The sequence below is a fragment of the Patagioenas fasciata genome, chromosome 3 (genome assembly GCF_037038585.1).
Source record: "Patagioenas fasciata isolate bPatFas1 chromosome 3, bPatFas1.hap1, whole genome shotgun sequence".
Taxonomy (NCBI): Eukaryota; Metazoa; Chordata; class Aves; order Columbiformes; family Columbidae; genus Patagioenas; species Patagioenas fasciata.
Window position 1 is genome coordinate 122,150,019 of NC_092522.1, and position 15,499 is coordinate 122,165,517.

Here is a 15,499-nt window from a genome sequence, read left to right on the forward strand (position 1 = left end):
CCCAGAAGTGACATTTCGAGAAATCACCAGATTTGGATTTTACAGGATGCAAGAAGCAACTTTTCCGTTCTCAAGGAAGCCTCTGGGATTATTGTGAAGAAGAACCCCTTTCCCTGCCATACAGAGTTGGCTGCAGGACTTCTGTGGCAGCAGGGATGTGCTGGGACACAGATACTGGGAGACAGAAATAGAAACCTTCCCTTCTGCTCTGATGTTATCCAGTTTTTGAGGCTGGACATCGCCAGGACAAACGGATTGAGGCAGATGAACAGCCATGTTTACAACCGAGACAAATTGCCTACGACCATGGACGAACACAAACCCACAAAGCAGAACTGCCCAGGGGTCCAAGAGCTGCCCGAGCCTCTTTCAGTGGGGCTCAAGCAGATGTGGGCAGGGAAAGCGCTGCCTGTATGTCCTGCGACCCTGCTACCCAGCCCATGCCAGCTCCCGCCCTGGTCCCTCTGCAGAGGGGAAGATGGCACAAAATTATGTGCGGTTTTGTGCAGTTTTGGGCTCCACAGTATAAAAAGGACATAAAGCTACAGGAGAGTGTCCAGAAGAGGCTGTGATGTTGGTGAAGGGTTTGGAGGGGAAGCCGCCTGAGGAGCAGCTGAAGTCACTGGGTTTGTTGCTTCAAGGGGACCCTGAGGGGAGAGCTCATGGTGGCTGCAGCTTCATCACAAGGGGAGCAGGAGAGGCAGGGCTGAGCTCTTCTCATTGGTGACCAGTGACAGAACCCGAGGGAATGTCAGGAAGATGTGCCAGGGGAGGTTTAGGTTGGACATTAGGAAAAGGTTCTTCTCGCAGAGGGTGTTGGACACTAGAACATGCTCCGCAGGGAGGTGTCACGGCCCCAAGCCTGACAGTGTTCAAGAAGAGACTGGACAACGTCCTCAGACACATGGTGTGAACTGTGGGGTGTCCTGTGCAGGGACAGGAGTTGGACTCCATGATCCTGGTGGGTCCCTTCCAACTCAGGACATTCTATGATTCTATGAATGGCTGCAGAAAGCCAAGGGGGAGAGATGTTCATGTTCCTTCACCCTGCTCTCTGCACGAGAAGCATCTCCTGAACTGCAAGAATCCACATGTCAGACCCCAGCTTAGCCTGTCAACTGACAGACATCCTGGGGCATTCACGGGTGTCAGAGACTCAGCTTTTGATGCAAAACTCCATCGTGCTTGATGTAACCCTCCAGAGCTTGGTGCATTCACCCACCATGTTCCTGGTTCACCCACCATGTTCCTGGTTCACCCTGCACTGTGGCCCAGCTGTGTCCGTGATGTGAGGGTGAGGACAACCACACCTCTGGCTGTGACAGGTCCATATCATCTGCAAGGTGGTACAGAGGCAAAGACAGTGCACCTTGACTGCATCATAATTTGGAAAGATACAGGTCAGCTCACCCTTGGATGCAATGCTTCTGAAAAGCCAAGAAATTCACCTAATAAAATATAAGCATCAGCTATAGGTCTTGCTGTGATGTAAATTATAGCTGCGTCCAGCTGGCGTGGCCCTTCAAAGTGTGTGTTCCTGATGGTAAAATAATTGGTAGAGACAAAGAAAATGACAAATTACAGCAAAGGCTCCATTACTTAGCATAGGCTGGGAATAAACCAGGCTGCGGTAAAAATTCCCAACATACTGCAGCATGCAGGAGATGTTTGGAGGACAGTAAGAACTTTGCATCAGGACCTTTAACCATTACAGACAAGCATAATATTAACTTTTAAAATGTTATCATGCATCTCACTATGTTTTCTGCTTGCCCACCTGCTTTTTATACAAGTATCTCAGCTTTCTGCTGGAAAACAATAGTTCCCCAAAGAGCAAACCGACAAAATTTGGCTTCTTGCCGCTTTATGCCTCAATCCCGTGTGGATTCTCTGATAGCTAATAAGGGTTACGTTCAAACGTCGGCCTCATTTTCTCTTTTCTCCAGAATATTTTTGGAAAATCTGCAGGAAACTACATAACCCTGAAAGAGCCAAAGGATTAAAAAAACTGCTAAAGTGGCGCCAGTAAACAGAGACAGAGAGAAAAACATTCACGTGAACCTAATTCTCTTTAGAAAAGCAGGCTAAAAATGGCAAGAGATTACATTGTGTGACCATGGGGAAATACTAGAAAACAGTGAATGGATGTACTCAAGGAGCTCTGGAGCCTGAAAAGAAGGAATCCAGTATCTTCTCAGCAGCTTAGGGAAATCTCATTACCTTTGAGCAATTCTGGTGGTTTAGGAAAGATGAGAATCCCTCCAGGTGTTTTTTGTACATGTGGATTCAGTGATACCGTAACCATAACGCCTCACTTTCCTCTTTAAAATCACCATTGAGTCACAGCCAAAATCTAGATCAAATAAACTCCCTTTGAAAAGAGAAGGGATTGGAACAGCTGGTCAGGAAAGAACTCATTTCCTTGAAAAATCTCAAGAAAAGAAAACATTTCACTATTTTTTTTTTCATCTTAGAAGTTGTTGAGGTTTTTGATTCTCACTTTCCAAAAAAAAGCCAAATTATTTTCACAGTGATTTTTGTCCTATGAGAAAATCCCTTTTCCTTTGAAAATAACTCAGTACAAAGCAGTTGATATAATCCAGGGAGAATTTAGCAGAGCAGAGGTAGTCCAAAGGTAACCACTAAAACTCTTGACCGATTTGAGTCGTGTCTGTGACTAATTACAAAATACCAGCTTTCCTGGAGGTTTTCCCACTAGAGAGCCAAAATCTGAAAGTTTACAATCAAAGGAAAAGGAAAAAATTCCTAACAGTCCCTCAGAATTGTGAAGAGTTGGACTAGCTCTTGAGTAAGAAGGTCCCTCAAAATGGGTGTGATAAGAAGAAATGTCAAGTATAATTCTGGTTTTAGAAAAAGCAAACAAACAAACAGTGGATGTGGAGTTGAAACCAGACAAATTGCAAATCTTTTCTGACAAAAAGTAAATTGGCTATTGAATCTGGGGTGTTACTTCCTAAGAGTTTGTGTGACATCCAGCTCCACCATCCACGTTATTTACCCTGTTGGTTTGTAATCAGACACCGCTACAAAGCAGTCTTGAGATCTCTGCTTTTTCATCCCTATTTGTTTGAGCTATATTCTTCACTACTTGTTGGGTGGTTTGGGATTTATTTTTTAAGTTTCCATGAGATTTGGAATGGAGCTTCTCTCTTGAGGGACTTTCACTGGTTTTAAGTTCCCAAAAATCCTCTTCTGTTCTGTATTAACGGCATTTGTGTGATTTCCCCCTCTCAGCTGCAGACAAAGGTGATCCTTGCGAGCGTTAATAAGCAGGAATTACTGGTGCTGGAGATGGGGAAGGACCAGACTTTGTTCCCAGGGCACATCGAGGTTCCACGCAATGGGTAGCTCCCCCTAATTGCAGCCCTCGTGGGGCAATATCAGATGGGTGCGTCCCCTGCGTGCACCAGCCGGTGCTGACTCAGAAGATGACATCTAACAGAGTGCAACCTCATTAAAACCACCCCTGGAGCCCCATCAGAGCGGAGGGAGCTCCTTGACCTCGAGATATCTCACCTGGAGGAGAAAAATCCTCTCCTGCTTCAAAGCATGTTTGGTGATGGCAAGGGACGTGTATTGGGCACTACTGGATGTTGGCTCAGAGAAGACAATGTAGGCGCAGTGCACACCTTGCAGTGAATAGAAGGGCATTTTAACACCAGTGGAGAAGTGGAAGGCAAGGGACTGGGTTTCTTTCTATAAGGGGTACTATAATTTCCCAGTATCACTAAACTCATGAGTCAAGTCACCAAGGGGAGCTTTCTAAGCCAACCTTCTGGCCACACATCTCAGACAACCCAGCTGCTCTTGAAAACCAGAGTGTCTACAAAATAATGAGAAAGTATCACCTGAGGATCATAGAAGCATTTGAGTTGGAAGACACCCTCAAGATCATCAAGTCCAACCATTAACCTCCCACTGTCACTAAACCGTGTCCCTAAGAACCTCATCTACATATCTTTTAAACCCTTCCAAGGATGGTGACTCCACTGCTTCCCTGGGCAGCCTGCAGCCTGCAGCCCTTTCCATGAAGAAATTTTTCCTAATAGCCAATCTAAAAAAGAAGTTGCAGGCCCAGCAGTTTGACACGGATGCATCTCCAAGAGCAAGGAAACCGAAATGTTCCCAGGGCTCAGGAACCGTGATCCACCAACAGGCTGAACTATATTGGTCACAGAGGTCACTGGGCTTTGAGTGCAGCGATTGTTTCATTTGCCACTGTAATTAATAATGGGGATTAAGGTACTGTGAAGCAGCAAAGTGTTTTCTTGGCTTCTGTCTCAGGGTTGGAGCTCTAAATCCTGGCATTATGAGATCCCCTGACACTTATTCCTTGTACTCAGCAGCCGGGAAAGGAAACGTTTATTCAGGCAGCAAATTGCCTGAGCAGCTCCTGGAGGGCTCGGAACAATGCGGGGGGAAGGAAAAGCTCCCCCAGTCATGCTCAGGGCAATAGTTTCCGTTTCGTGGCACAGGAGCCGCTGCCTGATAATGGAGATTTATGGGTCCATCCGGTGACCTCTGTAATAGCCTTTCTGCTGGAAAGATTTACTCCCTCTCCCAAAGCCAGGTATGGCCAGCACTGGGACAGCGTTGAGAAAAGGGTAACATCTGCTGGTGGGGCTCAGAAGGACACCAGCCCATGGCTGGTGTGGCCTCTTGTGTGTTGGGTGGTCACATCTTCCTCTTTGAAGGTACAGGTGTCCCAAGCGCCTTTGACTAGCCCTTGTCTTGGATACTATCAGTCTTGGGATCATTCTGTCCTTTTTATGGGTTGAGTCCCTGATGCTGGCTGATGCTAATGATCTTCTACTTAATTCTTCATAAGACTCTGCCTTTAGTCCATGAAGGAGCTTCTCACATGAGAGCAGATCATGAAATCTCACTTAATGACTTGGCTGGTGGAGAGGATGGTCCGGGTCCTGCCCCTAGACTGGTCATCAGCTTGCAGTATAAAAGGAGGTCTTTCTCCTCTGACACGTACTATTTATGAGGACTGCAAGGTCCCCAGGGCAGCAAATTTCACTTGTGTCTTGCACAACATTCTCCTAATCTTGGGTGAGGCCTTGAGGATGGTAATGTCAGAAATACTTTCCACAACAGGAAATTCAGTTGCCAGGGAGCCAGGAGCAACACCTAAGTGGGATCTGGTAGGGAAAAAGCATTCTTGGATATGTCCATCATGGTTCTTAGTCATTGGGAGTGGTCATTCACATTGACCACCAGGTCCACAGAGGTCAAGTGGTAAGGACGATGCAGGGCTCAACAAGAAAGCAGATCTGAGCACCACCAGCCAGCCCACACCTACAGGCACTTTTTCCAGCTTGGCTAGGACATGACAGCATCTCAGATCAAGGATATGGCCCACCCAAAGTCTGAGTGCTTTTGCCTTCCCAGCCAGGAGAATCATAGAATAGTTTGGGTTGGAAGGGACTTTCAAAGCTCATCCAGTCCAACCCTGGCCATGAGCAGGGACATCTTCACCAGCTCAGGTTGCTCAGAGCCCCGTCCAGCCTGGCCTGGGATGTCTCCAGGGATGGTTTATCCACCACCTCTCTGACCAACCTGGGCCAGGCTCTTGCCACCCTCAGTGTAAAAGTTTTCTTCCTCATGTCTAAATAGCCTCAGATACCATCTCACAACCACGTCACCTGGGGATCAGAGGGAGGTTGCCCAGGGCTTGAGTCTGAAGGGTGGCTTGTTCTCTCTTCTCTGGGTCCTTCCACCATCTCTGCAAACCTTAGATCTTCTAGCCTGACAGCATGCTCATTCCTAGGTCCGGACCTTCTGGTTTTGTTTGGGCTTTTCTTTAGCAACCCTAAACCTGTTAACATTGGAGAGATCATCTTGAACATGTAAACCTGATGGATCAGGACCCAAAAGAATAATAACAGTAAAAGCGCCTCTGATAGAGAGATGTTGGATCCTTCACAGCCAACTACCAGTTTCTAAGTTTCTGTTCCCAAACCAGCTTTTAGAAGGGGACAAGGAGCCCTTCCTGCACTGGTTTGGATCAAACCCGGCTGCATGAGAAACAAGAACCAGGTTGTCTACCTTCTTCTGCCCTCCAGCCCCTTTCTGCCTTTCACCCTCTCTGGGCGAAGAAGAATGGAAAGAGTCTTCCATTAATACAGCACTGGAGTTTTGTTTATAGCTGGAGGGATATTTAATATCAACATTTCCCCCTGCAGAAGTGTCTTCTCAACCCAGCGAAGCAACTCGGCAAAGGAGAAGCTGTCCTTCAAACACCGCCAGGCACTTACGGGCTCTAAACAGACCCTGAGAGCAGTTTTCCCCGCAGAGAAGCAGTTTCCTAAAACAATTTGTTATGATAAGGGGTGAGAGCCACGGTCCTGTGTATACATGAATTTCTAATGGAGTCTCAGCCACTCACAGCTGAGGCAAAGGACGTTGGCCCCACGGACACATGGACGCTCTGGGATCCCACCCAAGAGAACCTCACCTCCTTCTTCAAGGGGCAGACATGACAGCATGGCAGGGTGAAACAAGATTTACCATTCCCAGGATGGTTTGTCCCCAAATCCCAAGACTATTTCTGTTAAAAAGTGACAGCGTGGAAATACTTCTTACAGTTAAAGCTTTTAGAAGTCATTTCAATGAAGGTTTTACTGCAGCTAGTGGAGCTGAAAGGCACAACTTCTATTTCTTTTGAATGGGTTGAGATGCTGCCATGAACTGTGTGACTCCAGAGGCTGAAGCTTCAAGGGTAAAATCCCAGCGAGAAGTTTCTGGTCAGATCACAGCACTTTAAAATGCTGGTTGTTCCAATATCATAGCAGAGCAGGGCTGAACCGGGCAGGAACACGGCAGCAAAAACCAAGGAGAGACAAAAGTAGAAGGGACAGGGAGCAACTGTAAATAAAAGAACCCACCATTTTAGAAACTGATGGGACTTAGACATGGGGAGAGCAGGACAGTGCCTGTTTGAATAGCGCCCATCACTGGGTTGGTTCTTGGTGAGAATGTGGCTCCCAGCTCTCCTCTGATCTGGATTGACACAGAGCATCATCTGTGTGACTGCTGATCTGCAGGACATGTAGAAGGGGGGAAATTCCTCGCTGTTAACCAGCAGCACAGTTTCGAACAAAATGAGTCATGAAGCTTCACCAGAAAGGCTTGATGCTGTTTCAGAATGTTTTGGAGTTTATATGACATGTCTACAGTGGAGAAAATGGTTGGTTGCTCAGTTGACTGCCCTGACCGAACACCTTTCCCTCTGCAAACCTAAAGACCCAATTTATGGCTTAAGAAAACACTGAATCTACAGTCTGGCTGAGCCACACGCTGCTTTTGAAAAGGCAGAGAAGATTTTTTCTCCTTTCTTTGTGAAACGCCACAGGGAGACTGTTCATGTCCAACCCTTCCCAGGCCAAATGTTTCACGTCAAGGCAAAGGGAACACCACGTCCCTCCCCTTCAAAGCTCCCTCCTCTGCCTGCGGCAAGCCAAGGTCTATGGCACACACCATTGCCAACAGCCAAGAATGCTCTTTTCCTTCATGGATGTGTTTTCCACAGTTTGAAGGACAGTGGAGGTGGAAGCAGCCAAGGGACCAGCTGAGATCATGTGCAAGACGGACATGACGGGAAGGTGGGTCAAACCCTGGGCTGGAATTTGAGTTTAGTCTTGGCCCTGTGGTGGGCTTCACTTGAGCAAGGCTTTTCATCTCTTTGCAACACTGTTCTTCCTCCGAGAGGAGGACGAAAGGCTCTTCCCTGCCTCAGTGGAGGGGGACAACAGATCAACTTTCAAAGGCCACAGCCATAAATGTGGAGACAAGCAGTGGATGGAAGAAAAGTGTGTGGAAATGGGCTGTACGCCTCTGAAGCAGATTCAGACAATCTGTTTCGGGAAGGGACAGGAGATGCTTCTGGGGGACTGGCCAGTCTGGTCGCTTGGAAAAAACATTGACAGCTCTTCAGCACATCAGAGCCACCAGGCCTAAAACATCAAGCCCAATGGTTTTACCAGAGCTGAGTGGAGAGACTGTTGACCACATGCTGAGGTACTGTGTCCCACATCCAACAGGCACACAGTCTGCTATAGGGCAGACAGGCGTGGGGACAAGGAGTGATGGTTTTAAGCTAAAGGAGGGGAGATTCAGGCCAGATATGAGGAAGAAATTGTTTACAGTGAGGGTGGCAAGAGCCTGGCCCAGGTTGGCCAGAGAGGAGGTGGATGAACCATCCCTGGAGACATCCCAGGCCAGGCTGGACGGGGCTCTGAGCAACCTGAGCTGGTGAAGATGTCCCTGCTCATGGCAGGGGTGGCACTGGATGAGCTTTGAAGGTCCCTTCCAACCCAAACTATTCTGTGATTCCGTGCAGACCCCCCTAAGGTGCTTTTGGTTGGAGTAGTTGTTGGCCATCCCTTTGAAAGCAACCTGGTGTCCTACAGCAACTTCTGCTGACTGTCAAGTTGTGCATGTGCAAAGGTTCAAGGTCTGCTTTCTTTTGCTGCGTTGCAAGTCTGATCCCACCCACCAAAGTGACCTCCCCTTTCTTACTACTACTTACAATTCTTACACTTGTAAATATCTGAGGCTCTTCTGATAAACAGGAGATTCCTCTGCTTATCGGCTGTCCAAATATTTTTTAACAAATCTTAGATTAGCATGGAGAGCCCAGGGAATGGCCATGATGGGGCCATCCACAGCCTGGGGTCTGCTTGGCAGGAGGCACCTGGAAATGGTCTTTCTCTCTCTTGACAAAGGAAAAACAACTACAGTGTTATCCTCCTTGAAATATGTTCCATTTCTAAATGGATATGCCCTGGCTAGATGCTCTTCTTTGATGACTGAAAAGGAAGAGTCAGAGAAACACAGAATAGTTTTGAGTTGGAAAGGGCTTTCAAAGCTCCCCCAGTGCCACCCCTGCCATGAGCAGGGACATCTTCACCAGCTCAGGTTGCTCAGAACCCCATCCAGCCTGGCCTGGGATGTCTCCAGGGATGGTTCATCCACCACCTCTCTGGCCAACCTGGGACAGGCTCTCACCACCCTCACTGTTAACAATTTCTTCCTCATGTCTGGCCTGAATCTCCTCTACTTCAGCTTAAAACCATCACCCTTTGTCCTATTACAATGCCATGTTCCCATCTGGGTGGCTCTTTGTGACTTGGGCATAGGTAGTGGATCACCTCTAATGTGATGTACCCACAGGGGACCACAAGCAGGTGTGCTGTGGAGACATGCCAAGCTGCTGCTCCATGGCTGAGCCATGGGAACTAGCCTTATGGCAACTGGGTAACTGCTCGACCTTGACCCTGAGCCTGCCTAAGAAGGCTCTGCCCACATTCATATTCTCTCAGACTCCAGTCTACAGTGGTCACACCCAAATTACTTTCCAGGACCCATACCAGGAGGTGTTTGTGTCAGGCTGAGATGGTCTGTGCTTGGACCACGCCAGGGACCGTGCTAACGACTGAAGAGCATGGTCTGTTGGGTTCTCATTGTCGCCATCTGGCCCTAGTTTGTCATCAAACATGACACAACCTTCACGTGCTCTTGGTTTGCTTGGGCTCATGCAGAGCAGCTGATGATGAGACACGGTATAGTGGTGGAGTTGGCAGTGTTAGGCTTACAGTTGGACTCGGTGATCTTAAATGTCATTTCCAACCAAAATGTTTCTATGATTCGACAATTCTATGAGCTGAAACTCCTTAAACTGCAGGAACCCAGTGCTTTGTGGTCATACGTCCTAGTGGAGCATCTGTCTGTCTGATGGTGACCATCTGTCTGTCTGCAGAGGTGCCTCCCAGCACCCAGGTGGACCAAAGCCAGGGCTGGTTCTGGGCCCAGGGACACTGGTGCTGCTTGGGATCATTCCAAAGACACCTGGAGAAGACAGGCAGATGTACACAGACCAGAGAGCCAAGCTCGACTCAGCAGTGGGAGAAGACACATGGGTCAGGAGCAAAAAGCACCCAGAGATGTGGTGGAATTTCCATCCCTGGGCATTTCCAAGCCTCATCCAGGCGAATCCACAGCTGACCTCGGCTACTGCCACTGATTGTCCTGCTTCAAGCAGGAGGCTGGGCTAGAGTTTCTTCCAACCTGCATTTCTACAATCCTGCAACTCCAGAAAATCAAAGGTGGTGGTTTTTTTGTTGTTATTGTTGTTGTTGTTTTAGTTTGTTTTTGTTTCCCCAGACTGGTGGAGATCAGAAGAAAATACATTTATACAAGTCAGATGGGGAAAATCCTACATGTAGGAATACGATTAATTATTATTGTTATGATGTGTGTGTATTATACATGGGTATGTATAAATGTGCATATATATATAAGTGTATATATAAAAACATATAAAAAGGTATATATTTTTATATATAGACACATAGCATTTCCTTAAAAATACCATTTTAGCAAGCTAGGAGTCACCTGTAATCGATTCTGTCTGGTTTTGCTATTAGAATTACTATTCTGTAGCTATATACAACACAGCTACATAGAATTGTGTGTATGTATATATATAGAGATAGATATACATGCACAAATATAACACACAGACACACATATGCATGTATATAAAAAACCCCACTGACTTTGTATATATAAAACCTATATATACCATGTGTAGGAATATACGAAATATAGAAAGCATATACTGGTCCACGTGTCTGAGCTCTGAGCGTGACGGCACAAATACTGATTATCCTGTGTGTATTCAACCCCCCGCCCCAGTTTTCTTTAGCTCACTAATTTAGACAGGCTCTGACTGCAACCCGGAGGTGTTACACTGATAAATACCACTCAGAGGAGCTACGCCTAAATAAGTTAGTCCAGATCCCGGCCTCCCTGCGGGACACCAGCCAGGGACAAACAAAAAAGGTGTTTACTACGGTTCATCACATTATAGGGGAGAGTCAGTTTGTCTAACCCCTGGCCCTTCTCTTTTCCTCTTTTATTAGTTATTCTGAACGTTAAGTCAACTCAGCCCCCGAGCAGGGTGGGAGGATGGAGCCGATAAAGCATCTGCAAAGGTCATTTCGCACAGAAACTGCAGCCCAGGCCAATAAAACGGCAGGTACCGAACTTATCAGGGCAGCATATAACTTGCAGTTTTTCTAACTCAATTGATTGGACTTTTTATCTAAAATAACAGGCATTATAAGATAGGCGAAAGTCGAGATAAGGAGGAAAATGGAGTAGGTCTTGAATCGAGATCAGCTCAGGGACAGGTTCAAACTCCCACACCTGCCCCGGAGGAATCAATGAAAGTTTCTTGGCGTCGTCCGCTCGTTTTGAAACGCTGCTGAAGTTGAGTGAACTTTGAGACCGCGGCGTTTATTCTGCGATTATAATTAACCTGCTCACCCGTTGTTATTGATTTCAAGCGAAGGGAGGGAGGTGACAGAGTCTGACTCGGATGTTGGGTTGGGGATAGAAATGGCTGAGCTGGGTAGGCAGAAATCCCTGCGGGGTGAGACCATTCCCCATCTGGAGGCAAAGGGAAATGGGGTACAAGGGGGATTTCACCCCCCAGCTTATGGTCCTGCTTGTACTGGGATCTGGGAAAGCCCTTGAGGCCAGATGTTCACATCCAGAGGGTCCAGGTAAACCACAGCATAATGGTTTTAAACTAAAGCGGGGGAGAATCAGGTGGGACATGAGGAAGAAATTGTTGACAATGAGGGTGGTGAGAGCCTGTCCCAGGTTGGCCAGAGAGGTGGTGGATGAACCATCCCTGGAGACATCCCAGGCCAGGCTGGACGGGGCTCTGAGCAACCTGAGCTGGTGAAGATGTCCCTGCTCATGGCAGGGGTGGCACTGGATGAGCTGTGAAGGTCCCTTTCAACCAAAACTATTCTGTGATTCTGTGATCTGCCCCACCGAAGCAGTGAAGAACCCAATGTGGGAAGCCCTTGGAGAAAAACCTCGGTCATGCCCAGGATGCAGGGCATCATCCCAGACGAGGAGACCGCAAGGAGGTGACATCCACCAAGCCATCTGCCTCTCTCATGCTCCACACCACCAAGACATGTCCCAGCTCAGCGTCCTTCCCAGCTGCCCAGCCCCGAGCAGCCAGCCCCTGGGGCCAGGCCTCCGTTCCCAAAATAACCTCAGACATCTGGGGCCAAACATGTCATTCGAAGGAGTCCTGATGTCTGGGGCTCACCATCTCACTCATTTTCTACAGCTCCAGCGCTGCAGATCCTGAATATCAAATAACAATGGCTCCCTGGCTTGCAAACCCAACAGCCTGCCTTGGAAACTCATAGGAATTTAAATAATAAATATTCAGGTTGTTGGATTTTTTTGTCTGTTCCAGGGTTTCAGCATGTAGGAATCAGGGTTTCCCAGCTTTTATCTTGCCCAGAAAAGCTTCTCCTTCCCTTCTTGTAAAACCAGCACCCTGCTGTACAATAACATGATTTGAAGAGAAACCGAGGCGCATGGAGCCACAACAGCCAGAGATGAGCACAGAATCATAGAATCATTTAAGTTGGAAGATGCCCTCAGGGTCATTGAGTCCAACCATAACCTATCTCTAGCACTAAACCATGTGCCTAAGAACCTCATCTAAACGCCATTTAAACCCCTCCAGGGATGCTGACTCCACCACTGCCCTGGGCAGCCTGTTCCAATGCCCCACAGCAGACGAGAGGGTGATGTCTCCCAAAATGTTTGGAGACGTTTGCAGAATCAAAGGAGACAACTCACTCCCCCGGTCCTCGAGGCCAGAGGACAGCCTGGAATTTGCTTAAATATTATAGGTGCAACCAGAGAGCACCGTGCAAGCAGGAGCTGTGAAAACAATTAAAAAATATATATATAAAAAGGAAGAATTGGCAAAATCTTGCTCTGAGGGAGAAGTGTGGTCTCCTCCTTCTCCCTCCAGCTCCATCTCTGCCCCGCTGGGCTTGGTTTTAATCTTTTAGGAGAGCCTGACGGCAACAGCCCTACCCCGGCACCCTGTAAATACGCGACGATGGGGATGGAAACATCAACCGGAGGAAAATGCCTGAGTTCTGGGAAAAAAAACAAGATCAGGCAGCGACGTCCCACGGTGGGACCTCTCCTGAAATGCTCCCCCTGGGCAGACACCGACCTAATTCCCAGGGATTAAGAGGAAACTTTTCCAGGCGGTGATTTTTCCTATCCCAGATTCAGCAGCATCCCGTACCAGTCCCTGCTGGAAACGGGAGATCTGCCCTCACCCCACCTCTGCTGCCACTGGAAAACTTGAGGTGTTTTTTCCTTGACTTTCTATGAATTATTTTGTTCTTTCACAAAAAAACCACCCGAGTTTCCGAGTGCGCTCCCAAGGCTGACGCGAGCTGTTCGAGCCCAGCTGGCTCTGATAAGGGAACCACCGGCCTTACAGGTCACTAAAAATAATCTTAAAAAAGCACAAATCCCTTCATCCTGCGACATATAAAACCAAGAGTCCATTTTTCAGGAAGGAAAAATAAAAGTTCCACCGATTTTGGGCCTTTACCCCCCCAAGTAAACCTGTAAGTCCCCATATTATTTGCATTTCTTCCCCATAGAAGCTTCTCGCATGGGCCTGATCCTGCGCCAGCCCCAGGTGAAACTCCCTTTGCTTTAGAACAGGGGTGGTTTCACCTCTGAACAAGCAAAGTGGGGGTTTTTAGGGTTGTATTTTTTGCTTCCATAGCCTATACTGAACCTTTTTTTCCAGGACAGCCTGATCTGGATGAAACAGAAGAATTTGCCTTAGAAAGACAGAAAAAGGGCAAAAAAACGTGGGACGGACCCAACTTTGCCAACCCCCAGGCAGAGGGTGCATCCTACATTTAGGTGTCCACTTAATTAAACAAAAGAAAACCCTTTTGTGCCAGCAAATAACTGAGAAAAAAAATAATTACCGAGCACTTCTTGGAAAAGAAACCAATTATTTTTGCTTTCACTTAACACTGCCCCAAATTTGGCTTTAAAATCCAGACCTTGCCAAAATCTGAAGACTGAAATATTTCAGCGTTGATGGTGGGGTCAGATCTACGTCCAGCTTGGAAAAACCTGTGCCCAGCAGATGAGAAAATTCAGCTCCAGTTTATCACGTTGAAAAAGAGAATCGGCACCGAGCGGCCCGAGGGTGTTTTAAAGGGTGCAATAGAGCGACCTTGAGAAAAAATGCAGAGAAAAAGGAAAATAATAACATTTCTACCATACGAGACCTTACATCGGCATCACTCGCTGCGGCAGAAACAAGTCTTTAATTAATTAAAGAGTCTTTAATTCCACTTGTACCAGCGACCGCGAAGGCAACGATGATCGAATTATTCTCAAGCGCTGTCACGCACGTGTAAGCACCCGTGTCTAAAGACCTCACTGCTCAGGCATGGCAGATAATTGGGTTTAATTTGTCATTACGGATGTATTTACGGCTCGGAGCGGTCACCGTGACCGATGATGTGGGGAAGACTTGTAAAGGCCAGGGAGATTTAATATTTTGCCGTAATGCTGCGAAGTTTTTGCCCTGCGAGGTTTTATTGCTTCCCCCGCAAAAATAAAACCTCAATCCAACCTTATAATGAAATTTGCTTCTATAATTCAGCTTAATTTTGGAGGTAAGAGCACGTTCTCACGTATTTCCCTGGTTATTCGAGCAGCATTTCACATTCGGGCACCAAAAGCGTATTTACACCTTCCTGCCAGACAGCAGCGTGAATTCGGGATCCATCGACAAAGTGAATATTCGGCATTTCCAACGTCCTTTTCTGAAGTCCTCCAGCCGTAATTACACACATCCCCCCAGAAAAAAGCAAACTATATCCCTAACAACCCAACCTTGCCATTACAACCGAGGGATTTTGGCTACATAATTGAGTTATTTGGTGATCACAGGTCGCAGTAACACGGGGAGAGCGCGGCCGTCCCAGCAAAGAATCTGCATTTCTGCCCTCCCGGTGTGACCAAACCGGCCGCTTTTAAGCTCAAAATCGGAGCTCTCGCTACAATTCCCCGCCTGGTTTTGCAGGCAGTGGTGAAGCCCCAAATGAGAGGCAAACACTTCGTTAAGTCCTTTTATAATAAAGTCACAAAAGCCTCGAAGGACCCGAGACATTCAGCTACATCCCCTGAATCTCCTCTGCCTTGTGCCTCCCGGGAACATTGCCGAGCAGGGGGGAGATCCCCGAATAACCCTTTTCTGCACCTCATTTTCTGTAAGGGAATTGTAGTGAGGGAAGAACACACCGGGAATTTGGGAACAAAATCTCTGAAAGACAATATATTGTATTTTCACCTCTTTTTCCTACACATGCAAAGCTCTGTGGGGCTGGAGGAGCAAAGCTTTCACCCCAGAGCCCTGTGCCGATGAGAAACAAGGTCTCTGCAGGTTTTGCAACTACACTATCAATTATTTTTAACTGAATTTTCCTTAAAAATTGTATTTTCCCACCTTTATTTTAACTGCCTTTGCACACAGAGCTGCCGACCTTCAGGCACAAAAACTTGCCCAACTCCCTACGCTGCAGCTTTTTCACCCATT

The 15,499-nt window shown here is 47.3% G+C and overlaps 1 protein-coding gene across 6 annotated transcripts in view; it reads right to left on the minus strand.

Annotated features, from left to right (window-relative positions):
- Nucleotides 1-15,499, minus strand: part of GATA4 (GATA binding protein 4) — a 32,538-nt gene that overhangs the window by 11,634 nt on the left and 5,405 nt on the right. The window lies entirely within an intron of this gene.